This window comes from Hyperolius riggenbachi, chromosome 5 (assembly GCF_040937935.1).
Source record: "Hyperolius riggenbachi isolate aHypRig1 chromosome 5, aHypRig1.pri, whole genome shotgun sequence".
In the NCBI taxonomy this organism is placed as follows: Eukaryota; Metazoa; Chordata; class Amphibia; order Anura; family Hyperoliidae; genus Hyperolius; species Hyperolius riggenbachi.
In genome coordinates, this window is record NC_090650.1 from 194,447,949 (window position 1) to 194,473,861 (window position 25,913).

The 25,913-nt window shown below is 43.3% G+C and overlaps 1 protein-coding gene across 1 annotated transcript in view; it reads left to right on the forward strand.

Moving 5' to 3' along the window:
• The first annotated feature begins 352 nt into the window (after nucleotides 1-352).
• IKZF1 (IKAROS family zinc finger 1) overlaps nucleotides 353-25,913 on the forward strand; it is a 296,693-nt gene continuing 271,132 nt past the window's right edge. The window contains exons 1-2 of the mRNA XM_068236523.1: nucleotides 353-463; nucleotides 8,465-8,559. The gene's annotated coding sequence lies outside the window, so the exon portion shown is untranslated. The remainder of the gene's footprint in view (nucleotides 464-8,464; nucleotides 8,560-25,913) is intronic.

The window sequence follows — 25,913 nt, forward strand, 5'->3', positions numbered from 1 at the left end:
TAGAGGGCGCATTGCTCTGCACTTGCTCCCCTGCCATCTGTCCGATTCCATTGGACTCTTCCCAACCCATCTGCGCTGCAATATCTCTCACCGAACTACTCTACTCCAGTCCACTCGGTTTCCTCCTCCTCCTATCTAGCATGGAGCTGGCCCTTCTTCCGGTGCTGTAACAGGCTCAGCCACGCTGTCATCAAAGACAGAGATGACAGGCACGGCTGTGGCATAGAGTTGCTAGGCAACAGCAGGAAGCTGACTTCTGCTGTAAAGGAACTGGTGTCAGTTACCTGCAGAGTTGCCTATGGACCAAACTTATTGCACGTTTTATGTGAGATGCAACTGGGCTGAAGGGGGAAGGACCCCCTGCTAGCCTTCAGTGAAGCAAGACCCTGCCCACAGATGACTGGGCAGCGGAAAGAAAAGACCGAGACCAGCTGTTCTCACTTAGATGTCTGAAAAGAAGCAGGTATGGTGGTTGGGGGGAGGGGGCTTTGAAAGGGACAGACAGAGAGAATCGCACACAGACACACATCAAATAGCTGCCTATGTGATTAGATGTGTTCTCAGTACAGCAGTGCCCTCATTCTAACTTTAGCTTTTGTGAAGTGAGGGTAGATTGAGAGCACTGCAGTATTGAGAGCACATCTAGTCATATTTATGAGTTTGCAATTACCTGTTTGTGTGTGTGTGTATCTGTGTGGTGGGGGGGGGGGCGCACTTTAGAATCTCTGCCTCTGGTTCTGGGAAGCCTTGTCCCAGCCCTGATTACATTCCCAATCCTCATGAGGGACTTATAGAAACTTAACTGATTTTCTATAATAAACTTTGATAAAAGTGATGCCCTGAATATCTTACTTCCAGCAAATGCACTGAAGCACCTGAGTCAAACCTATTAATTTAGGTGACCCCAAAGGGCAATTATCTACTTGGGAAAGAAAATACCAGCTGAGCCTTATAACATAATTCAGATGAATTATATGCCCCTCCTCATGTCAAACGCCAGAAAGTTTGGCAGCACTGGACAGCCCAAGCCAGCCAGCATCAGTTATATATGCTAGTGGTATCGCTATTTGTTTTGATGTGTCCAAACTATTTGGTGTTTGTCACCACCATCCATGCCATTGGCTTGGAACAACTTTTCCAGTTTTCAGCACAGCAATCCAGCATCTTTATAATATATTTTCTGAAAGCTCTATGCACTGGACCATTTTCTTGGTCAAGTGAGCACTTCACTGTTTTGTGTGGTGGGTCTTCATTTACACTAGTTAATCATGTCCCTTCTGCCCACATTATTTATGACTTTGCTTAGTGGCATAGCAATAGAAGATGCAGAGGTTGGGACCACACCAGGGTCCTTGGGTCAGAGGGGGCCACAAGGGCCCACCTACATCCATTTTATTAGCTTTTTATTGGTGCTATGCTGATAATGAACACCTTTTTGATTGAATAGTGGTAATCATTAACAAACTGTTTCCTTACTCCAATTTTTTTTAACAATGTTATTGTTATTGATTACATCTCTCTGACACTGCAGCTTTCCTTGATAGGTTATGAGACTCCATACCAATAGAGTGCAGCTAAAACTTGCACCAGGGCCCCAAGCTCCTTAGTTACGCTACTGGTCTTGCTCATTCAAGTGCTCAGGAAAGGTTTTGCACATGACAATATTTCTGACAGAAGTCAAGATATAAAAGAACACCCATACAGCAAGCATCTTGTGAACATACTGTAAATAAAATGACACCTGAGGAAAGGCTACACCCGAAACATGTCATGTGCCTCTGTTTGATCTGGTTACTGTCAATACAGTGATTGAAAAAGCCTTCAGAGTGCAGTCTCTGATTTTGCTTTTCGATACAGTATATAATCGGCTGCAGTTGCCTCTGCATACCTGTCTTGACAGAGAAGGATGACTTGATGTGGCTGATAACTGATGTCTGCTATATTGAGAGCATGTTTTTTTCTGGGCACTCTTCCAAGATGTTGATGCTGTGCAACTTCTGGCTTGGTCTCCCCCTGCCTGTTACTCTATTGGTCAATGTCTTCAACCTATATTCGGTCGAGGACCTCTTTATTTACCTGCTCCTGACTGAATCCAAATACATAGTAAGCACCAGAAGGTAGCACCTCTTTTCTGTATACTTTTCAGATATGGAGAAATGACTGTAGACCCTGGTTCACTCTGCTTTTCATCTTCTAATTGGTCTTCCTCCTACTGGGAAGAAAGACATGGTTGAACATCAGTTCATGGTAGTTCTTTGCTCTTCTGATTGTTTTGACCTAACACAGAACACAACTGACCCAACACAGAAATAGTTATGCACATTTGTTTTGCCAACTGTCTCAGAGTGTGTGGACTTTGGGTACAGGAGGAAGTAGAGTCTTTCTTCACTGCTCACTACAAACTGGCTGTCCTGTACTGAGGAGGAAGTAAATTAAGGTGACCCATTCTGGCTCATTCACTCTATTACATCTCCAATGTGTTGCAGTTATAATAGATGACCAGCACCAGGGCCGGCGCTATCATAGAGGCAAAGGGGGCAATCGCCCCAGGGCCTCAGAGCCTGTAGGGGCCCCCAAGGTGTCTTTTCCCATCTTAACTGTTGCTCTCTGGGGCCTCTCCAGAGTCTTTGGCAGAGTAGTGTCTCACCTGTGCTGGTGGGCAGGTGAAACACTAAGACTCTGCTGGGGCCCCGGGAGCACAGTCAAGTTGGGTGGTGATTGGAAGGGAGGGTCAGCAGCTGGCTCAGGGGTCCAGGAGGGAAATTTGGCTGCAACAAAGGGCCTCTTATGCTTTTTTCTGGTAAGGGATATCTTTTGGGGGCCCTGGACTCATTTTGCACTGGGGCCCCATTGTTACTAGAACCAGCCCTGACCAGCACCACATAAGAAATGGCAGGCATATTTGACCTTGTGTAACATGTGAAGCTCTATTACAGTTTGCGTGTGCTGGAGTTGATTGATGAGCAAATTTCCCTTGTCCCTTACACCACCATGCCTACAACCACTGCCCCTTTTTTCCTCTCTGCTCTAAAAAAAAGATGAGCCACAGCATAATAACCTTTAGAGAAAAAACATTTATTTGTTACAACTTATAGAAATCTTAAAATAAGAACCCCAAAACCTGAAGTGTTAACTTCCTGCATATTCCCTAGAGCACAGAAGGGGTTAATCTTCAGTTTGTACATATTATCACAGAACCTGGGCACACTGTGGCACAGCTCACAGCCCTGAGTCACACTTGCTAATAACGTGCTGAAAACTACTAATTAGACAGGCTGATGTTCCTAAACACAAGTTGTTTAATTAAGCTGCGCTGCTATGGCAGCAGCGTAAGTTAAAACATTCAGCGTGCACATGCTACGTGCAGTAGTGCTGCATAGAGTGCACTCCTAAGTTACGTGTGGTCCCTACAAGTTCTGGGTGCTTCTTTAACATGCCACGAGATGTGAAGTATCGTGACCGATACTCCACCAGCGTGGCCTCTACTAAGTTAATTGAAGTAGTAGTGTCCGCGCTGATGAAGTATCACGGTCGTGATACTTCACACCTTGCAGAAGATTAACCACTTTACCCCCAGCGTTGCGGATATCTCCGTCCCTTTTTTCATGCTGTAAACACCAGGGACGGAGATATTCGCACCTCCCGCCGCTGTCCGCGCTCCCGCTCGCTCGTGCGCGCGCCCCCGCGCTCATGCATGCCGCCGCCCGCTCGCCTGGAGATCAATGAATGGGAAAAACCGTTCCCGTTCATTGATCTAAGCCTCCGCAATGATCGGCTGCTTCTTTGAGAAGCAGCGGGACCATTGTGATTTTGCTAGCCTCGTTGTGCATCCTGTAAGTGTACTTCCGGACGCTTACAGGTCACATAAACAAAAAGTTACTGTGGCCATCTTGTGGCCAAATAGTAAAACTACACCCTAAAGCATTTTTCATATACAAATACATTAGTTTTACACTAAAATTAACTGCTCTGGTGCTCAAGGGGTAAAACCCCTCAGTTGTGAAGTGGTTAAAGGAGCACCCAGTACTTGAAAGGAAAGGAGCATGCGCAACTTAGGAGAGCACACTACGCAGCACTACCGCACATGCACAAACTGATTTTCTTAACTCACGCTTCTGAATTTAACTTGCAGTGCTATAGCAGTGCAGCTTAATAATAGACCTCAAGCAGCGTAAATTTCATAGCATCTTCTTCTTGCATGCTGTGCAAGAGTTTGGGTCCACTTTAACAACGATGACACAATTTTGCAGTGACAAGTAGGAAACAAAAAAATTGGAGATAAACTCACTTTATATAATTGTGTAACTACAGATGTACACAGACTATGTTTTGTGCTACATTGTTTCCCTTTCTGTCCACCAATTGCCTTAAGGCCTACAGCCACAGTCCTTTTCTTTGGACTGCCTGAAAAAAATATTGTTTTGAGAAGTGAATTTATGGTGGGCATTTAACAATGGTAGTAAGACACTAAATTATTATTATTTTTTTTTATGAAAGGTAATATTACCTTTTAATAACATCAGGACAAAGTATTTGGCCCCATTCTTAGTAGGGCATTGTTGTGCAACATAGTGGATGCATTGTAAGGAAAGTCACACTGAAATGTTAAATCTATGCAACATTCACAGTATGTGAATGTTATGATTGATAATGAGTGTGATGAGGTGCCATTTTGAACTTCCAGTGACCGTTATGACAGAGTGTGAGAGTAATAACAGCAAATTTAACACACCTGCTCCTCATTCACACCTGAGACTTTGCAACACTATTGCGCAACATGACCCTGAGGAGGGAAAATGTCTAATTTGTCAGAATTTTTACATTCTTCACTTAGGGGTGTACTCACATTTGTTGCCATCATTTTAGACATTAGTGGATGTGTGTTGAGTTATTTTGATGGGACCGCAAATTTTTACTGTTATACAAGCTGTGGACTGACTATTTTATATTACTATCAAAGTGTCATCTTTAGTGTTGTCCCATGAAAATATATAATAAAATATTTTCAAACATTTGAGCGGTATACTCACTTTTGTGAGATCCTGTAAGTGATAACACATGCCTATGTAAGTTACAGAATTAGCTGGAAACATAAAAAACAACATTTTCTCAGGTAAGATGTTGTACATATTTCAAATTTAAATTTAGTTGTCTACAAATGAATCACCTTTTAATTAATCAGGAATATAACCATTGATACCATAAGATTATGCCATCTGCTAAAATTCCAATTTCTAAACTTTTTCCTATAGTCAACAATGCAATTATTCAACACTAGACTCCTGCTGTCTATGAATCGCTTTTAATTTAGTCCAGTCCTTTATTTATACAATAAAACCTGTAAGAAAAAGTGTTACTTTCCGCATAAAGCTCGTACCTGCAGTTTAATTAGTTTTACTATTATCAGATGATAATGTAGGGTATTGTGCAGTTCAACCACTCTTACCTTGAAGCTCTAGTTCATCTTTTTAATACATGTTGTGTAAAATATTTCAAAATGTCCACTTCACAAAGTTTTGTGCATTGCACCCAATTAACCAGTTTTACATTATTATTATTATATATTATTATTATCATTTGTATTACCTTGCTGTCTGGGTTTGAAACGCTGGCTTCTTGTGTGCATGCCAGACACTGCTTGGTTGGACTTAAACGACCACTATTACAAAAATCGTAAAAAATTTAAATAACGTAAACACAAATAAGTAATACTTTTCTTCCAGAGTAAAATAAGCTATAAATTACTTTTCTCCTATGTTGCTGTCACTTACAGAAGGTAGTAGAAATCTGACAGAACCGACAGGGTTTGGACTAGCCCAGCTCCGTATGGGGGATTCTCAGGGTTTTCTTTATTTTCAAAACCACTTAATGAATGACAGTTGCCCTACCCAACTGCCAAAAAGTGTGCAAACAAATAGGGGGTGGTATGCATCTTTATATGAATCCTTTTCAGGAATTGTCTCTAGAAATAATAAAGGCTATGCAGAGAATCCCCCATGAAGATGGATTAGTCCAAAACCTGTCGGTTCTGTCAGATTTCTACCACCTACTGTGAGTGACAGCAACATAGGAGAAAAGTAATTTATGGCTCATTTTACTCTGCAAGAAACATACTTATTATTTGTATGTGTTTACATGTATTTTAAAAAAAAAATTGTGATAATGGTCCTTTAACCCCCCCTGGCGGTCTGATTCCAGCGGCCCTGCAGCCGCGGGAAGGTTTTTTTTGCAAATTTTTTTTCTATCATGTAGCTAGCCTAGCGACATGATGCCCCCCTCCCTGCGATGTCCCTCCCACCCCTCCGATCGCCGCCGGTGCGCTTGCCCATAAGGAAATCCCGTTCTAAACGGGATTTCCTTTAGGGCTTCCCCTGTCGCCATGGCGACGATCGCAAAGACGTCACTGACGTCATCGTCAGAGGGAGACCCGATCCACCCCTCAGCACTGCCTGGCACTAATTGGCCAGGCTGCGCACGGGGTCTCGGAGGGGGGGGGGGCCTCTAGCGCAGCAGGTAGCAGCGAATTGGCGGCGAGCAAAGTGTTAGCTGCGTGCAATAAAAAAAATTACGCAAATCGGCCCTGGGCCTGAGAAATCCTCCTGCGTGGCATAGCCCGAGCTCAGCTCGGGCTTACCGCCAGGAAGGTTAAAGGACAACTCACCTGAAACCAACACAAAAAAATAAAATGTGTAATTATTTATTTTTAATATTATTTTATTTTAAGTATTTATATAGCATTTACATATTACGCAGCGCTGTACAGAGTATATTGCCTTGTCACTAACTGTCCCTCAGAGGGGCTCACAATCTAGTCCCTACTATAGTCCTATGTCTATATCGGTGTAGTGCATGTATCATAGTCTAGGGCCAATTTAGGGGGAAGCCAATTAACTTATCTGTATGTTTTTGGGATGTGGGAGGAAAACAGAGTGCCCAGAGGAAACCCACACAGATACAGGGAGAACATACAAACTCCTTGCAGATGTTGACCTGGCTGGGATTTGAACTGGGGACCCAGCGCTGAAAGGTGAGAGCGCTAACCACTAAGCCACCATGCTGCCCATAATCAGCTAAATACTTACTCGTAGTAGATTATGTCCAGGGCCGGCCCTATACTTTCTGCCGCCTGAGGCAAAATTTAAAAAATCGCCGCAGGAAGTAACGTCAATGGAGCGCTCGCTGGAACGTGGAAAAGGAGAGTGATCCCCGCCCGTTGCCTCTTATCTATACGCTGGAACTTAACTATTTTCAGCTAGAGGGGAGCGCAGATCGAGGGACCCAGGCGAGGGAGGGGGGGTCCGACCCCCCTCCTCACCGCTATGCCCAATACCCCCTTTCTGCCCGCTACTCCTCCAGCTCGGCGGGCGGCCCCCCACCCACCGACAGGCGGGTGCCGCCCCTCCAGATGTGCCGCCTGATGCAAATGTTTCACCCCACCTCATGAGCAGGCCGGCCCTGATTATGTCTGTTATGTTACTGTGTCCCTCAGTTGTCCTGTTCCTTCATCACTCCCCCATGAAAACCAGCTTCTATTGTCCAAAATAGTGGTGACCCCCGATGAGTTTCCTGGTCAGCACTCCCCTTTGAAAATTTCACCTAGTGCTTGTGATCTGAGATCCTCACCCCTTCACTATCTCTGTTACACCCACTGTGGGTGCTCCTGTGCATGCAGTAATCTTCCTGCACATCTTAGCTCAGATCACAAGCACTTGGTGAAATTCACACCTAATCTTCCTGCACCTAGACGTGTAATGTAATGTATGCAGGAAACTTGGAAGATGTGGGACTCCGCTCAAAACCTCCAACCACCGACAGTGCAGGAAACCGGGCCGCTCTGACCCAAAGTCCAAGGCAGTGAAAAGTGAGGTCCGCACAATGTCGGTAAGGTCAAACCGGCTTTATTGTATCAATCACATAGGCTAAAAACCAACACCAAATGCTGACATGTTTCGGACGTTACACGTCCTTAATCATAGCTATGATTAAGGACGTGTAACGTCCGAAACATGTCAGCATTTGGTGTTGGTTTTTAGCCTATGTGATTGGTACAATAAAGCTGGTTTGACCTTACCGACATTGTGCGGACCTCATTTTTCACTGTAATGTATGCAGGGTGTATGTAGGGTGTTGTCATGCCTCAGCATGTGGTTGCCCATGGCAACCCACCAGCTCAGGACTTTGACTACAGAACTGTTTTCCCTTCTAGGACATTAGGACGTTCCTGCACCATCTATTGCCTGGAATGTGCTATGCATCCCAGTTTGCATGTGAGCAAGTGAGCTCACTTCCTGCATTATGTTTTATAAGAACTTCCTTGTTTGATTGTTGCCGCCTAATCATCATCACATCAGGTTCCTTGTGTTCCTGTGTCCTGAAAGACTTTCCCTTATGAACTGATATCCTGGCTTTGATCCTTGACAATACTTTGACTATCCATTTGTCCTACATTCCTGTACCTCACCAGATTATCCAGTCGCACTCAGCAGTCGCCTTAGGGCACACCCATCTGGTATCCAGGGCTGCGCCCATCCGGGCACACGGAGGTGTCATGCTCCCCAGGTATGTGACAGGTGTATTACTAGTTTTTGGTCACTAGTTGTCCACCACTTTTTCTTCCTGTGCATACTGTTAGCACGCTAACAGGAAGTAATGTATGTTTTACTGTTTGTCAATGACCACGGCATCTCATTGATGCCAGTGGTCGTTGGTATCAGGCACTTAGACCGGTGAATGGGAACTGTGTTCCCATTCACTGATCTGTCTGCTAATGGGTGGCGACAAGAATACGTGGGGGTGGGGGGCGCGCGCTGGAGAGTGTGGGAGTGCACAACGGCGATCGCAGCAGGAGGCGTATATATATTCTCCACTGTAATGGGAACAGTCCTAACATGAGGCATAGATATACTACCTAAATGTTATTAAGTGGTTAATGTTGTATTATCTCATATGACTGATATGGTCTTTCAGTGTCCCGGAAAATAAAATAGATTAACTTTTGACCTTTTTTATCTATCCCTGCACTCAGAAACTGTTTTCTTCCAGTCAAGAGTTGTATGGCTGTAACTCTTTATCAGTGAGAATTATGTTAGTCTGACTAGGTCCCGTTCAGAGAGAAACTGCCACTTGCATACCTAAAAGTTTTACTCTTTCAGGCAGAAAAAGAAAAAAATACAGCATAGTTACGTGTGTGCTTGGCACTGTACATACACATGTAAAACTCATCATGTCACTTGCCACCTCGGGTACACTTTAAGTAAGGAACAATTTTAAAACAAGGAAACATTTAACACCAATAGTACCATGCATTTAAAATACTTGTAGTATAGTTTGCAACATCTTTACATTTTTGTCTTATTCCTTTACTCAAAGATAATAACATTGTAACTCTTCATAACATATTTCCTCCTGTAAAAAAGCAAAATAGCTGCATATTTTTCTGATTAAAAACTAAATACACTTTTACTTCACTAAATCAGAAATCAAATCCCTCCTCACAGCAAATCTCCCTCATTATATTCAGTATTTATTTTGTATATAATGAGCAAGCACAGTGCTATCAAATCTTAATAGCAGTTTTCTACTTGATCGGTTTCTAAAATAAAAAAACAGGAATGTGGCAGCATATGGGCTGATACATCTACACAATGCTTGTCGCACTTCCATCTAGTGAAAAGTCCCCTACGCTCATGGCAAAGCCCATCAGTTCCTCATTGCCTTAGTTTGCCCTATTTAAAATTCATGATGGAAAATATATTAAAAAAAAATCTTAGAGCTAGGCACCTGCCTCCAATCCTTTAATATGAAGAAAAACACAGCTTGTTTTTTTATCATCAGTAACCTGTACTACACAAGAGTTCTGACACATGCATTTCAGGATAGATTAGGAATTGCCTACTACATTAGCATAACATTAACATCACTGTCTCGATGTGCAAAATCAAATGAATACCTTCCTGATTCACTGGCATGGGCTTAAATTAAAAAAGGAGAAAAAAATTATTCTACATTTGTATTCCTTATGTCAAATTTTACGCTTTTTTTCAGGCCTCTTAATAGTTGAACCCTTGGTTATTATTCAGTTTTTAACCCTTCCGATAATTAAAGTTTAAATAATGTGCTGTACGCGTTTTAAAGAGGTCAGTATCAATCCCTATTAATTCTGCACTGAATTAAGCTGTATTAAAACTGAACATAGGAATAAACATTGTACCTGTGCACAAAAAACCCTATTATACTAGTTTCTCATTTGGAAAACAACTATTCAATGTTGCTTTTTAAGGCGACCTAAATTCATCCACATATCACTTTGTTAAACAAATCTACCTTAGAATAAACATGAACAAATAGACATCTAAAGAACACTGCTTTCTTCTTGGAATTCTAGTAGTTTATTCTAGTATATTCTACTTCCAGTAGTCTAGTGGTGTTTACAAGACTCAGCCATGGATCACATTTGAGATGTTGGAAAACTGCTACATTTTTCTGTGGACGATTCTTTGTAGTATTGGCACACTTCCCCATCAGCCAGTTGACAGCAGCTGACTGTCAGCAATAGGGAATCAAGTGTGGTGTGCGAAAAAAAAGCAACAAAGCCAGTATTTTTTTCAGCACATGGAAAAATATACAATATACAACTTTAGCGCAAATATCTTAGGGAAGCATTATGAGCATTTTGCGTGCATTTGCACATTGCGGGAAAATGCAGGCGATTGCTGCCTAGACCTAGGCATTGCCCAAAGAATGGGCCCAAACAGCTCTAATTTTGTTTCATCAGTCCACAGAACACTACCACAACAGCTTTGGGATAGTGTTCTGTGGACTGATGAAACAAAAAATTAGACCTGTTTGGGCCCATGGATCAACGCTATGTTTGAAGGAGGAAGAACAAGGCCTATGAAGAAAAGAACACCTTGCCTACTCTGAAGCATGGCGGGAGGTCAATCATGCTTTGGGGCTGTTTTGCTTCTGCAGGTACAGGGAAGCTTCAACGTGTGCAAGGTACCATGAATTCTCTTCAGTACGAGGAGATATTGGATGAAAATGTGATGCAGTCCATCACAAATCTGAGGCTTGGGAGACACTGGACCTTTCAACCTTTCAAGAATGATCCCAAGCATACCTCCAAGTCCACTAGAGCATGGTTGCAGATTAAAGGCTGGAACATGTTGGAGTGGTCATCGCAGTCACCAGACTTAAATCCGATTGAGAACCTCTGGTGGGACTTAAAGAAAGCAGTTGCAGCGCACAAGCCTAAGAATGTGACTGAACTGGAGGCTTTTGCCCATGAAGAATGGGCTAAGATACCCGTAGATCGCTGCAAGACACTTGTGTCAAGCTATGCTTCACGTTTAAAAGCTGTTATAACTGGAAAAGGATGTTGTACTAAGTACTAAGAATGAATGTCACTTGGGGGTTGAATAAAACTGGTAATGATGTGAGCACAGAAAAGACATTTGTGGTTATTTCATTATAAATGTTATGTTATATTTGTCTGATTTACAAGTGCCTCTTTTGATGTAAACAAGATGACTGAAATTATCAAAATCAATGTCAAACTGGCCAAAACACTCAATTTCTGTGAAGGTTGAATAATTTTGAACACAACTTGTAGAATCTATGCATTTTTTTATTGTCATTTAAAACTATTTTTTAAAATGACATTGCACACCCTGAGACTCTGCTTCTTGCGGCAGACACTGCTGCCTCTGCCTTTCTTGTGCCTCTGATTAATTGACCTACCGTATGTCCTATCAGTGAGGATGTTTATCCTCAGAGAATGGTTACTTGTAAGGGGATGATAACGCAGGAGATAGGCAGGAGCAGCTGCATCAAGATGTTGGTAGTCAGGATGGGAACATAAGATGGGGCGAGTATAGCGCACAGCAGAGTTTTTAATTTAGTAAAACAGCACGTCCTTCAACATTCCTGACAGAAATAAGTACACATAGATCCACCCAAGTCGCAATAAAAGCCTTATCCAGGTTTTGCCCTAAGCCCCACCCAATGCCTAAATCTATATAACTATATTTTACTAAAGACTGATCTGTTCACTACCTCTCTTTCCCCTTCTGCCCCTTAGCTAATTATCTGTCCACATCCACACATTTCTCCATTCTTTTCCCCAGTGCCTGAGGATGTTGTGGGGAAGTGTCAAAAGCTTTTGAAAAGTCCAAGCATATTGAAACTATTTATTTCCCAAGATTAGATTGACATTACCACTTCATAAAAGCTGAGTATGTTGGTTAGACAAGACCTGTCCTTAAACCTAAGCAGATGATGTGAAATATGTTTCTTTCGGGCTAGACGATTTGAGATGAGATTATTTTATGCAATATAATTTTGTACAGTGTTCCTTAGGGTATCTTCTTACATTTAAAGTGAAAATTAAAAATTATGCAGAAAGGGGGTGCGTTTCTTATAAAACCAATATACCACACTTCACTTCAAAGTACATGGATCGCTCTAACCAGAAAAATAGGTATATGTCCCTTTAAATGCTATTATGATGTATGGTTTAGCGCTCAACATTCAGTTATCATAAACTCAATAATGGACAGTACTTTTATGTGTTAAAGTCCAACAATAAGCTTGAGACTCCAAAATGCCTTCATTTGTATTAAAACTCCGTAATAAAAGTAATAAAAGTAATCAGAATGCGCTCACCAAATTTCCAGGCTAATCTATGCAGATCAGAATCAGAATCAATTTATTTTCGCCAAGTAAGTTTGCACCTACAAGGAATTTGTCTTGGCAGTTGCTTAACAAACACAAACAAAAACAATACAAGGACAGACATTGTGAATATTACAAGTTAAGGACATTATAAGTATGGTGGCAGTAAGCAATGTGAGAATTGTTCATGTTTAGTTCTGTGCTGATTACTTTCAGTCCTAGCAGCTCTAACGTGGTTCAGCATTAAGTATGGCTACCGCTTGAGGAAAAAAACTGTTCCTGTGTCTAGAGGTTTTGGTAGCGATTGACCGCAATCTTACTCCTGAAGGCATGCGCTGGAAGATGGAGTGAGCTGGGTGAGAGAGGTCAGAGGCAATTTTGGATGCTCTCTTTCTGCACCTGCTAGTGTAAAGATCCTGCAGGGAAGGTAAGCTACAGCCAATTATCCTTTCCGCTGATCGGATGATGCGCTGCAGCCTCCCCTTTTCTAATGCTGAGCAGTAGCTGAACCATACAGTCATGGATGATGTTATGGTGGATTCGATGATTGCAGTGTAGAACTGCACCATTAGATTTTGAGGTAGGCCAAACTTTTTCAGCTGCCGCAGATGGTACATTCTCTGTTGTGCTTTCTTGACAATAGTGGCGGTGTTGTTGTCCCATTTTAAGTCGTTTGAGATCGTGGACCCAAGAAACTTGAATGACTCTACTTGGGTTATTGTGGATCCATTTATGGTTAAGGGGAGGTGCTGGGGGGGAGATCTCCTAAAGTCTATTATTATCTCCATGGTTTTGAGAGCATTTAGTTCCAAGTTGTTGCTGCTGCACCAGGAGGAAAGCTGTCCCACCACATGCCTGTATGCAGACTCATCCCCGTTTTGAATGAGACCAACAACTGTTGTGTCGTCTGCAAACTTCAGAACCTTAACAGATGGATCTGGTGAGATGCAGTCATTGGTGTAAAGTGAGTACAGCAGTGGGGAAAGCACACAGCCCTGGGGTGTATCCAAGGGGTCTCAATATTGAGTTTGATCTCAATTGTTTTATATCAGATGATTAAAGTGGGAGATATTAGGTTGGTAGACTCCCCCTTGTCCCGCTGCAGGTGCATTGAAATAACCCCCCTCCCCCCCCCCCCAACCCACCCCTCCCCTATACCCAACCCCCCTTTCCCCTGTTCCGTCTTTTCCCCTCCCCTTCCCCCCCCCCAACCCCCCTTTTCCCCGCAGTGCATATAGTATGGACCTGTTAGGTACAGTGTTACTTTCTTGGGGCATTGAGTGGGATTATCATGAATAGGAGGCTGTCATATAATTTATGCTATTTGGGTAATGTGTAGTCAGTTGATTTATGTACTAGTTATGCTGTTATGCGATCTGTATGGTTTGTTATGCATTGGGGGTGCACAACGGGGTTCGAGGCGAGGGTTTATATGTATGTATACATTGTATACCTGGGCCCCCCTTTTATATTTTTATATATTTTTTATTATATATTTTTTATATTATCTTTATTTAACTGGTAAGACACATCAGGTTTAATTGCAGTTTGCTGTATGGGAATCGGCTCCCTTTGTTTAATCCTATGAGCCGATTCCGTATGTTTACGGAATGATGCCGGGGGGCGGAATCTCATGACGTCCGAGGTGGGACGGACCGGAGCTCTGCCATTGTAGGCAGGTGATGGGACTAGAGAAACGCCTGGTCTGACGTAGACATTTTCTATTGGGTTAGATGATGCTGGGATAGGAAGCAGTGAGAGTCTGCTGGGAAACATTGAGGGCGGAAGTATTCAAGCGGCCATTTTGTTTATGGGCATAACGCCGGCAGGTTAACGAATTAGGATGGTGGATATAAAAACACCGATTACCCATATGCCTCCAGCCCCTGATGAGTACGGAGGTACGAAACGCGTTGGGCGGAGCTTAGAGGCGTTGGACAAGTCGGCTTGCTGGATTACATTTGTTGATATGCGCTGTTTTTATCTGGGAGATGTGAGTGCACTACTTTTTAACTTTTAATAAATAATACAGTTTTACACTATGTTGAGCTCCTTCAGTCATTAGGTTGGATGAGCACTTTTGCTGGGAGATTAGTATTCCGCTGAAGAAACGCTGAGGAGAGTGCCGGGGATAAAAGTCATAAGTGTGGTTGCTGTCTTATAATTTGGGCAGCAGCCGAAAAGGTGAGAAGCTAGTGGTGGTGGTTAAGAACTCACACACAGGAGGAGGTGATTCGAACCTGTGGGTCTGTGCTTTTATTGCTGTCTGTGCCTGGGCGGCCACGGTAGAGGGTGAGGACCTGCAAGACCCTGTTTATGGTGTAATCACTGCGGAAAGTGCCTGTCTTTCCACCATTTTCTGCCAAGGTTGATTGAGTGCTTATTGCACAGGGCTCTTTCTGCTGGGTGTGGCACGGTAAATGGTACCACACGGTGAGGGCGTATGACAACTGACCGTTGGTGGATTTATGTGTGCATGCAAGGCATTGGGGACTGTATAAAGGATATAGGTCATTTAAACAGTATTATGCTATGTTCTGTGTTTTCTCTTTTTTCTATGTATAATACTATCACGGAGTGGAGGAGATACATGTGAGCGCAGGATTACCTGTACAGACTTTGGATTGTGCACCAGTACTGACTGTCAGAGAGCTTGATGTGAGTTTACCAAGTCTAACACGCTGTCTTCTGTCGGTTAAGAAGTCGGTTATCCATTTGCAGAGGGATTCAGGTATGTGTAGCTGGGAGAGCTTGCTGTGCAGCAGTGATGGAATTATGGTATTAAATGCAGAGCTGTAATCTATAAATAAAATCCTGGTGTAGGTTCCTGGAATATCTAAATGCTGTAGTACATAATGCATACACATGTGCACGGCATCGTCTGCGGATCTGTTAGGCCTGTAGGCAAATTGCAAAGAGTCCAGCAGGGGATCTGTGATGGATTTCAGATAAGTCATTATCAGTTTTTCAAATGCTTTCATGACCAGTGATGTCAGGGCAACAGGCCTGTAATCATTTAAACATGTAGGTTTTTTTGTTTTTTTTTGAATTGGTACAATAGTTGCGCTTTTAAAACAGGCAGGAACAATTGAGAGTTCTAGAGATGCTTTGAATATGTCTGTAAATACAGGTGCTAATTGGTCGGCACAGAGATTCAAGCATTTCGCAGACACAGCGTCTGGTCCCATTGCTTTCCTGGTGTTTTGTTTTTTAAAGAGCCCATTTACATCTGATTGGCATATTGTTAGAGCATGCACATCTGGGGACAGGTCAATAGATTGTGTCTGGCCTCCTGTGTTGTGTAGTTGCTGAGGCACCGCAGGGGGAGGAGACGTTGGCTGGCAGGAAGAGTGTTCAGTTTGCCTGTGGCAGAGATGCAAATTGACTTGTTGTGTTTGGCTTTTGTTGGTAGTGTCAAACCTGCAATAAAATGTATTCAGTTCATCTGATTCAGATCAGATCAGCAAACTACGCATGTGGCCCAGCCAGCAATATAATTCTCCTTCCGATGTTCTTAGCCTCTGAAAACCTCAAACAAGGATAAAAATTGCAAACACAATAGTGCAGTATCTTTGGTTGTAGTCACACCTCCAGTGCTCCCACACACATCCATCCGCTAGTGTGAACCAACACCGCTGATTGAATAAGATATAGCCAGATATAAGCAATCAGAATGTGCTCACCAGAAATCCATGCCAATCCATACAGATCAGCAAACTACGCATGTGGCCCAGTCAGCAATATGATTCTCCTTCCAGCGTTCTTGGATTCTCCACCAACCTCATATAGGGATAGAAGATGCAAAACACAATAGTGCAGTATCTTAAGTTGTAATCACACCTCTAGTGCTCCAACGCACATCCAACCTCTAGTGTGAACCAGCACCATGGATTAGATAGGATAAAGCCAGATATACAAGCCTCTCACCAAATTTCCAAGCTGACCCAACACAGACCAGCTAATGCATTTGTAGAAAGGAATTGCCGTGTCCAGTTAACCTCCAATTCTTAACCTTCAACTCAAGAGGATACAAATATAGTGTAATAACGTCTTTATTCCATAAAAGTTAAAATTAGTGCACTTACTAAATTTCTTTAAAAATGCGCATACCAAACTCCATCACATGTACTCGTCTGCTGCCAAGTTCTGACCGACTAGTTTCGTCAATGATGACTCATCAGGGGCAGCAGACGAGACGCTGGAGTACATGTGATGGAGTTTGATATGTGCATTTTTAAAGAAACTTTGTAAGTGCACTACTTTTAACTTTTATGGAATAAAGATGTTATTATGGCCCTATATAAATGATTAACAGGTAATTTGGAAATTGAATCTGCCACCGGAGGCTTAATTGAATTGTCCTGCTGCATTCCTTTTGGTCTACACAATGCTATCTAGATGTTGGCTGGTATTGTCCAAAGTAGCAGGGAACAAGAAGTATTCCCTTTAGGGCCCTTTTTCACTGCTGCCTGCGCGTACACCCACAATCGCGCTGCGGTGCGTACCCACAAGCAGCATTTTCCACTAGCTGCGATTGCACCATTTACTCTTCGGGAAGCGAGCGTGTTTGCATCAATAATCACGCAGCCTGATGTTTGTGTGTGGGTCTTCTTCTGTCTCCCACATGTCCCCTTCTGTCCCCCACATGTCTCCTTCTGCCCTTAGTGTGTCCCCTTCTGCCCTTAGTGTGTCCCCTTCTGCCCCCAGTGTGTCCCCTTCTGTTCCCCGTGAGTCCCTTTTCTGTCCCCCTTTCTTTACCCAGTGTATCCCCATGTGTCCTTTGCTCCCCCTGTGTCTCCACTCCCTCCCCATGTGTCTCCATTCCCACCCCCATGTCTCTCTCCACTCCCTGACCCGTGTTTCCTGCTCCCCCGTGTATAATTAGCAGTGTTTGGAGCATGTCTCACCTTATCCATAGCTCCATTGGTGATTGCAGACCTATTCTGCTCTGCACAGCTCCCCTAGTGTTCACCTCTGCAGATGACATGATCAGCAGAAGCCAATACTAGGGGAGCCATGCAGGAGAGAAGAGGTATGTGATCACTGAGGGATCCATGGATTAGGTGAGACATGCTCCCAACACTGATAATTATACATGGGGAAGCAGGAGACACGGGGAGTGGAGACACAGGGGTTCAGTGGGAGACATGGGGGAGACAGAGACAAACGAGGGAACAATGCAGGGAGTCCCTGCTGTTGTGGTGGGGCGGCAGTTTGCATCTGGGGGCTTTCGTAAGTCGGGGACTCCCTGTATAAAAGACAGAGACTTTTTCTCCCCATTTTTGGTGGAGAAAAAGTGTGTCTTATATGCCAAAAAATATGGTATGTAATGCAGATCTAAAAAATGTGCTGACCACAGCTTTATAACAGCACAACAAAAAAGTGTGTGCGTGTAAGAGAGATGGACTAAATAACACATATTTGCATAGATACACACAAATATTTAAATATATGCATGCATGAACATTCATACATTCATTCACCTCTCCAATCATATACACACACACTGGCATACACACATACATATATACATGCATACATAGCTATACACAAACACACTTAAACTTTCAAACTCATGTATGCACAGACAAACAGCTCCAGTTCTTATGCATTTAAATCGAATATACAGCATATACAGCCTAAGATAAACACGGAATTTACTGTGTTCACTGAAAAAGTTATAATGACTTCACTGGATGGGGTTTTGTTTAAAGGGAGCCCAAGGTGAGAGACATATGGAGGTGGACATATTTATTTATCTTTAAACAATGCACATTGCCTGGCTGTCCTGTTGATCTTCTGCTTTTAATACTTTTAGCTATAGGAAATGAAGATCAGTCAAAAATCTGACAAGATTAGCTGCATGCTTCTTTCAGGGATGTGATTCAGACATTACTGATGCCAAAGAGATAAGCAGGACTGCTAGTCAACTGGTATCATATACAGTATATAATGCAAGGGTTCACAAACTTTTTCCATCTGCACTGTGAATGTTTACATGGTGTGCTCAATAGAAACATGGAAACATTTAATTGTGTGGTATTAGTTTAAGCAGACTATGATTGTCTATTGCTGTGACTTAGATTAAGATCAGATTACATTTTATGACCAATTTGTGCAGATTCCATATAAAAGGGCACACATCAGGGGCGTAACAATAGACCCTGCAAGGGATGCAGCCACAGGGGGGCCCAGAAGCTGCAGGGGGCTCCGCGGGGGGTGAAGTTTCTTTTCCCTGTCCTGAGAGACTGACAACCAAGAGCACAGAGAGAAAAAAACTTTCTGCACTCTCTACAATTGGTCTAATGACTGCATCTGCTCAGCCACTGATAAGGAATCATACAAGGTTTCCTATACAAAGATTTGTAGACAGTCCCTATTCAGTGTGCAGCAGGCTCTTGTGTACAGCGCCCCACCCCCAAACTCTTTACCCCTCCCCAAGTGCTGTGTACTGTAGTGATGCTGAAGAAGTTTGCAGAGCCTGTTCTGCTCCATCAGAGGAGGATGGAGTGAGTGTAATAAGCTGAGGCTGGGAGTACACTCATCTGTCGGTTTTCTGTATGCGTTTTCTGCACACCATGGGCTTGATTCACTAAACCGTGATAACTCAAATATCACACCTTATCAAAGATCACACCTTATCAAAGTTAACATACCTTATCAGAGTAGCATAGAAAGAGCTACAAACGTATGCCTGCTAAGTGGCAATGGCACTCGCCCTGCCCTGAGCCCCTGCGGGTTCGTAGCGCTCGCTATGCTGCTCTGATAAGGCGTGTTAACTTTGATAAGGTGTGATATCTTTTCATAAGGTGTGATATCTTTGATATGGTGTGATATTTGAGTTATCACCGTTTAGTGAATCAAGCCCCATGTGTGTCTGTATGTGTGAAAACATGCACGTTTTATCACAGAAGCTAATTGATAGAGAAAAAGCATGCAGTGCTTCACTGCTGTCTGTTTTTATCTGCATGGGGAAAACACATTCAGGTGTGCACTAGCCAATTGAATAATATTGGTTTTCAGTTTACCTGTGCAGAAAGGGGGGGAGGGGGGCATCCAAAGTTTCTTGGGAGGGACGGGGCAGTGATTTGTAGTTACTCCCCTAGTTCACATTATGTTTGGAATAATGACAGTTACTAGTTACTTTGTTCTACTTATTAACCACTTGCCGACCGCACGCTTATACCGTGCATCGGCAAAGTGGCAGCTGCAGGACCAGCGACGCAGTACTGCGTCACCAGCTGCAGGCTGATTAATCAGGAAGCAGACGCTGGCGCGAGCGGCTGCTTCCTGTCAAATCACGGCGGAGGGCTCCGTGAATAGCCTGCGGGCCGCCGATGGCGGCTCGCAGGCTAAATGTAAACACAAGCGGAAATAATCCGCTTTGTTTACATTGTACGGCGCTGCTGCGCAGCAGCGCCGTAAGGCAGATCGGCGATCCCCGGCCAATCAGCGGCCGGGGATCGCCGCCATGTGACAGGGGACGTCCTGTCACTGGCTGCACAGGACGGATAGCGTCCTGTGCAGCCTCGATCGCCGGGGGGGGGGAGCAGGTAGGAGAGGGAGGGGGGAATTTCGCCGCGGAGGGGGGCTTTGAGGTGCCCCCCCCGCAACACCCAGGCAGGCAGGAGAGATCAGACCCCCCCTGCACATCATCCCCATAGGGGGGAAAAAGGGGGGCAATCTGATCTCTCTGCCTGAAACCTGATCTGTGCTGGGGGCTGCACAGCCCACCCAGCACAGATCACTCAAAACAGCGCTGGTCCTTAAGGGGGGGTAAAGGGTGGGTCATCAAGTGGTTAATGGAGCACACGTCCAGAAGCCCAGCAAGTACGAGACGCAGCAGTGGTGAGAGATTGTTCTATTTACACTTTATTCACTGTACTACTGCTACTTGAAGGAGTGCAGCACTACGATACCTTTTCTATTGTGCACAGTCCATGTGAATGTTTGCTTTCAAAACTCCATTAATTAACCAATCAGCTTTGAAACCACAACTGCGCAGTCAGTCGGCTTCCTAAATTTGCTTCAAACCAAATTCAATCAGCATGAAAAGACTCCACGGAACATGGCACCTGAACACATAAGAGGGACTACCATGGCCGGATTTACCATAAGGCACTGTAGGCGCATGCCTACAGGCACTTGATGATGGAAAGGCAGCTCACTCCCCTCCCCTAGTGCCTCCCTCCCGCCTTCCCTAAACAACAGCTGATAAAAAGTGTGGCACTCACTCCAAGGGGATTGCGTGCCCAAGCCTCAATGGACTCCGCACTCCTTTAGGCCCAGGCAGTAGCAATGTAGACGATGGAGGCTGGCACTGCAGTAAATATAAGCTCTTTATTGAGATAACAATAAAAACATGGGGCTATGCGGCGACAGCCCGCTGTTTCAGGTCTCCAGCCTTTTCTCAAGCCGAAATAGTCCCATGTTTTTATTGTTATCTCAATAAAGAGCTTATATTTACTGCAGTGCCAGCCTCCATCGTCTACATCCCTCCTTCCCTATGCAGAGTCCTGGTGACAATGTAAATGAGGGATTACTCACCTGGGTCTTGGCATTCCACTGATGAGATCTCCCTTCAGTCGGGGCACCACTAGCTATTTAACACTGAGGGTTCCTCTGCCTACCTAATACTAAGGGGCACCTGTAGCTACCTATGGCGGGCAAGGGAAGCAAGGGAGAAGTGACAGCTGGGCCATCCAGATTACTTGCGGTGCAGTTTGACGGGGGTTTGTAGGTTCATGGAGGATGAAGGCTAGGGTGCCAGGACATCTGTGCCAGTAGGCTCCTGTGATGTAAATCCGGGCCTGGGGATTACTGTTACTCACCATACCAAAGAAAAAGCCAATCTGTCTGAAGCTCAAAAGGAAGATAGTAGAGGCTCATGATAAGGGGGAAAACTACTCTGCCATTTCCAAGCGATTCACTGTGTTTAGAACTGCTGTTCATTGCATCATTGCCAAGTACAAGGAGACAAATTCAGTAAGAAACGAACCTCGCTGTGGCCGTAAGCGCAAGATTTCGAGAACTCTAGAGATGTCAGCAAGGAGCCCTGACTATCTAAACATAGAAAAAGAACAGGTAGGTTGTTTTCTATGTTTAGATCAGTTTTTGCTACCTTCCAGTGGTGATACTGTTTTCATTATATTGCTCATGAAAGTCAAATTATTAGCAAGGAGCCCTGGACATCTACCAGGACGATTGCTGGTGACCTGGCCTCTACTGGAGTTGATGTTTCAAGGAACAGAGTTGTGAGGACGCTTCATCGTGGTTGGTTTCAGGGCCTTCATCCCAGAAAAATCCCTTTACTCATAAAGCGACACAACACAGCCTGTGAACATCAGAAAGGTAAAGGTGAGTTGTGGAAGTCTGTGCTTTGGTCCGATTAGACTAAACTGGAACTGTTTGGGCACAAGGATGTTGCTTTTGTTTTGTGAAGAAATGAAGATGCCTTCAATCCTAGGAACATAGTTCCCACAGTTAAATGTGATGGGAGCATCATGCTGTGGGGCTGTTTTGCAGCCTCAGGCACAGAAAGCGTTGTTCAGCTGAATGGCATCTAGGCTTAGGTCGTCACTGGGTCTTCCAACAAGACAATGAGCCAAAGCATACATTCATATTAGTCCAACAGTTTCTCAAGGATACCAAAACCAAGATCCTGAAGTGGCCTGCAGAGAGCCCAGATCTCAATCCTATTGAGAATCTGCAGCGGGTGCTCAAAGTGAATGTCCATGCTCGGAAACCATGCAATTTGGACCAGCTACAATAGTTTGCAAAGGAAGGATGGGCCTAAATCCGTCAGAAGACCTGTGCAAACTTAGAAGTTGTCTAGAACTACTAGATTGTTGACAATTGTGGCTCAGAAAGGGTATACTATTGATTATTAATGAACAGGTGTCATTATGATGTATCAATGAAATATCCTAATTAAATGTAGTGTACATTGTTTTTTATAGTGTATTTGTTTCCAAAATAACAAACACTTATTAATGGTCATTTTGGTAGAGAAATCAAGAGTGTTGTCTAATTTCCTAAGGAGGGCTAATAATTTTAACCTCAACTGTATGTCCAGTCGAGTTCAACTAAAACATATTTTACAGCAATAGCCTAAAACCTGACATATTTCAGTTGATCCAGTAGGGGGAAAACCCTTACAAGGCTTGGACCAATTAGCCCCTAATTAGCCCTAAAAGTAAAAAGCAATTACTTTCTGACTCCAGGTGGATCGGATTAAATACCTGGATCAACATCACCGGGAATTACCTAGTAATTTTAGCCATGAATGTCCTTCAATGCAAGGAAAGCATCCAAGTCCTCTTTAAAAACAGATATAGAATTTGTTATTACTACTTCCTGTAGTAACACATTCTCCAATTTAATCACTCTTACTGTAAAGAACCCTTTTCTAAATAGATGGCAAAAACTTCTTCCTCCATAAGCAGATCATTTCCCCTAATCCTTTGCACAAGCATAGGTACACAATGCTTATCTGCTAAGCTTTTATATTGCCCTGTGCAGGGGCAGACCCAGGCTTTTCAAGGGGGAGATTCTTTAAAGGTCTCCCTCAGCCACACAAAATACAGTATAATAATGTGGTAGGACATCATGCTGGGTACAAATAATGCAAATTCCCATCTGACCTGACTGACTAACAATGGGGTAGATCAGGAGCAGTTTGAATACAGATAATAATGAGGACAGCCGAAATCTGTAATGAAGGGGGAAGTGAAGCATTCACACAGTAGGGCACAGGGCTGTGCTCATTCCTGACTCTGTTAAGTTCCCCAGACCCAGAGCTGCTCCATTCTCTGTACACACACTGCTGCTACATACAAAGTCAACTGTAGCCAGGTAAGAAAGGAGGCAGTGCTGTTAGCTGTAGAATAGTGAAGAAAAAACACAAAGAGGTCCGGGAGCCCAATCTGGTGCAATATTGTTAGTTGGTATGGATAAATTGAAAGATAATTGAGTATATACTCACAAAGGCGGGTTGCAACAAGGCAACCACTCTTGTCTGCAGGTGGAGAAATACCGTCCCCAAGACGGTCGCTTCTCCTTTTAAAAATGGTTCTTTCGTCGAGGGACTCGACTGGACCACCCTCAATACAAAGTATGTAAGTGAGAGTATAATAGGATAACAGGTAGATAGGAGGAGCCCGGTCTGGGTAACGTCATAGTACCAAAGTATCAAATAGTATCTAAACCAATCTCTATAAGTATGAAATAATTGAATTGTTTCCTACCTCATAGATGTTTGGCAGTATATAAAGGCAGGAGAAGCTTACTAATAAGCAAACGATTTTATTGGTGCACTTTAGACAACGCGTTTCTCGGCTCTCAGCCGCTTCCTCAGGTCAATACAAGTGCCTTTAGGGACAAATGGCAACACTCAGATCACGTTACAGAAACATAATATTAAAATTAAAATACAAAACAATATTAAAAATTGTGTTTTTTCATATACACATCATTATAAATTTCTGTTAAAAATATACTTTTTTTTTTTATTTATTTTTTTGCACACATTTCTAATATGACAAAAATTTGACAAAGATTTATCTTGCTATACCTAGGGCAAATTGTATTCATTTTAGGGCTCATATGAAAAAACCCTCAGTAAGGGGGGGGGGGGGGGAGAGAGGGGGGTTTGTTAGGCCCCATAGGAAATAGTTAAATAGTGTAAAAAATATATATATTCCTCCACTGTATGCCCTGTACACCAGATGGATACAAACAGGGCTGCTGGAGGTATATGAGGGGGTCCCTGATGGACGTCCGCTCTTAGTTACATAGAGAGGTATGTGGCTCATTCATCCCAGTTGGATGGTGAGCTGTGTAACAACTAAAATAAATGGAAGGGGAGGGCATGGGCGGAGGGACTGTGTACAACCATTTAACACAAAGTATACATATATGTATATATATACATACAGCTTATCCAAATATATATGCGCAGGCTGCGCTGTTCTAAGCTATCAGGCGCTGAGCTAGTTCAAAAGCTAGCACAATACTGGCACGAGATTAGAGTGTGTGTAGGAAGGACATACCTGTATGTTGATGGGAACGAACATCCGGGCGCCAAAAGTGCGCCGCTGCTGCTGTGTAGGATATTTAAGGAATGTGTACCTGCGTCTTCCTATGGGACGGTGCGGCGCCGTGCGGTGACGTCATTACGTCCCACCTAATCCCATCAGGACGGTGGCCTGCTGGGGCTGGGATTCAGAGGGCATGCGTAGTGCTGGTGGCCATCTTGGTGTAGTCTTTAGGTAGTGTGTGATGCGGTGGCCATATTGGAGGTGGCACTATATATAAAAGGGTGCCGGTGGCCATCTTCCTGGGGTCTAAGATCTGATAAAATGCTGCAGCCATGTTGGAAGTGGCCTGAAGCATATTGGAGTATGGGAAAAGGAAATTATTACGTAGTAATGACTGTTTTTTATATATTTTATTTTTATTATCAAAAAAAGGGGGATTATGTAGGAGAAAGATACTTGAATGTATCATATAATTTAAAGATATATTGTATAAATTAGTGAACTATAGAGTAATATATAAATGTATGAGGCCTGTTTTAGGGCTAAGGCAGCCCTCTACAGGTCAGATATGGTAAGGCACTATAATATTCCCTGTTTATCCCTATATATAGTTGTGGCTACCTGAACCTTATGGGGAAAAACATAAAAGAATAGAGAATATTTTTAATAACGCTTTAGTCTATTTATAATAAAACCATTAGTAAAAACCATGGATAAAACACTATATAAGAAATATATAAGAAATATCACAAGTAAACGAATACACATAAAATGCTAGATACAACTAAGCATACAGACAAGGTGGGGATCAGACTAAGGTGGGCTCTTATGGGTCTAGATGGTACAAACTATTTCTTCAGTGTCCATATATATAGAGCCGTGGCACATCACTTGTGTGTGTAATGTTTATACTTTGGAAAATACCTAAGGTATAGTAGAAAGGTTGCAAGTGGTAGTTTATGTGTGGAGACCTGACCACTATGTTATAACTCTCAAAAGGGGTATACATCCGCCTACCTCGACAAAAATATAGGTGAAGATGGTGTTCCTAAGGGAGGAGGGTAAAGAATGGTGGAAATTCACTCGGGGGTACTTAAGTGGGTGGGGCTCTTTGACTATATCCTTGTACTGTGAGTGGTATACAATACAGGTCCCCAACTGTTCCGATCACAGGTTATGTTCTAAGCATATATTTAAGCCATC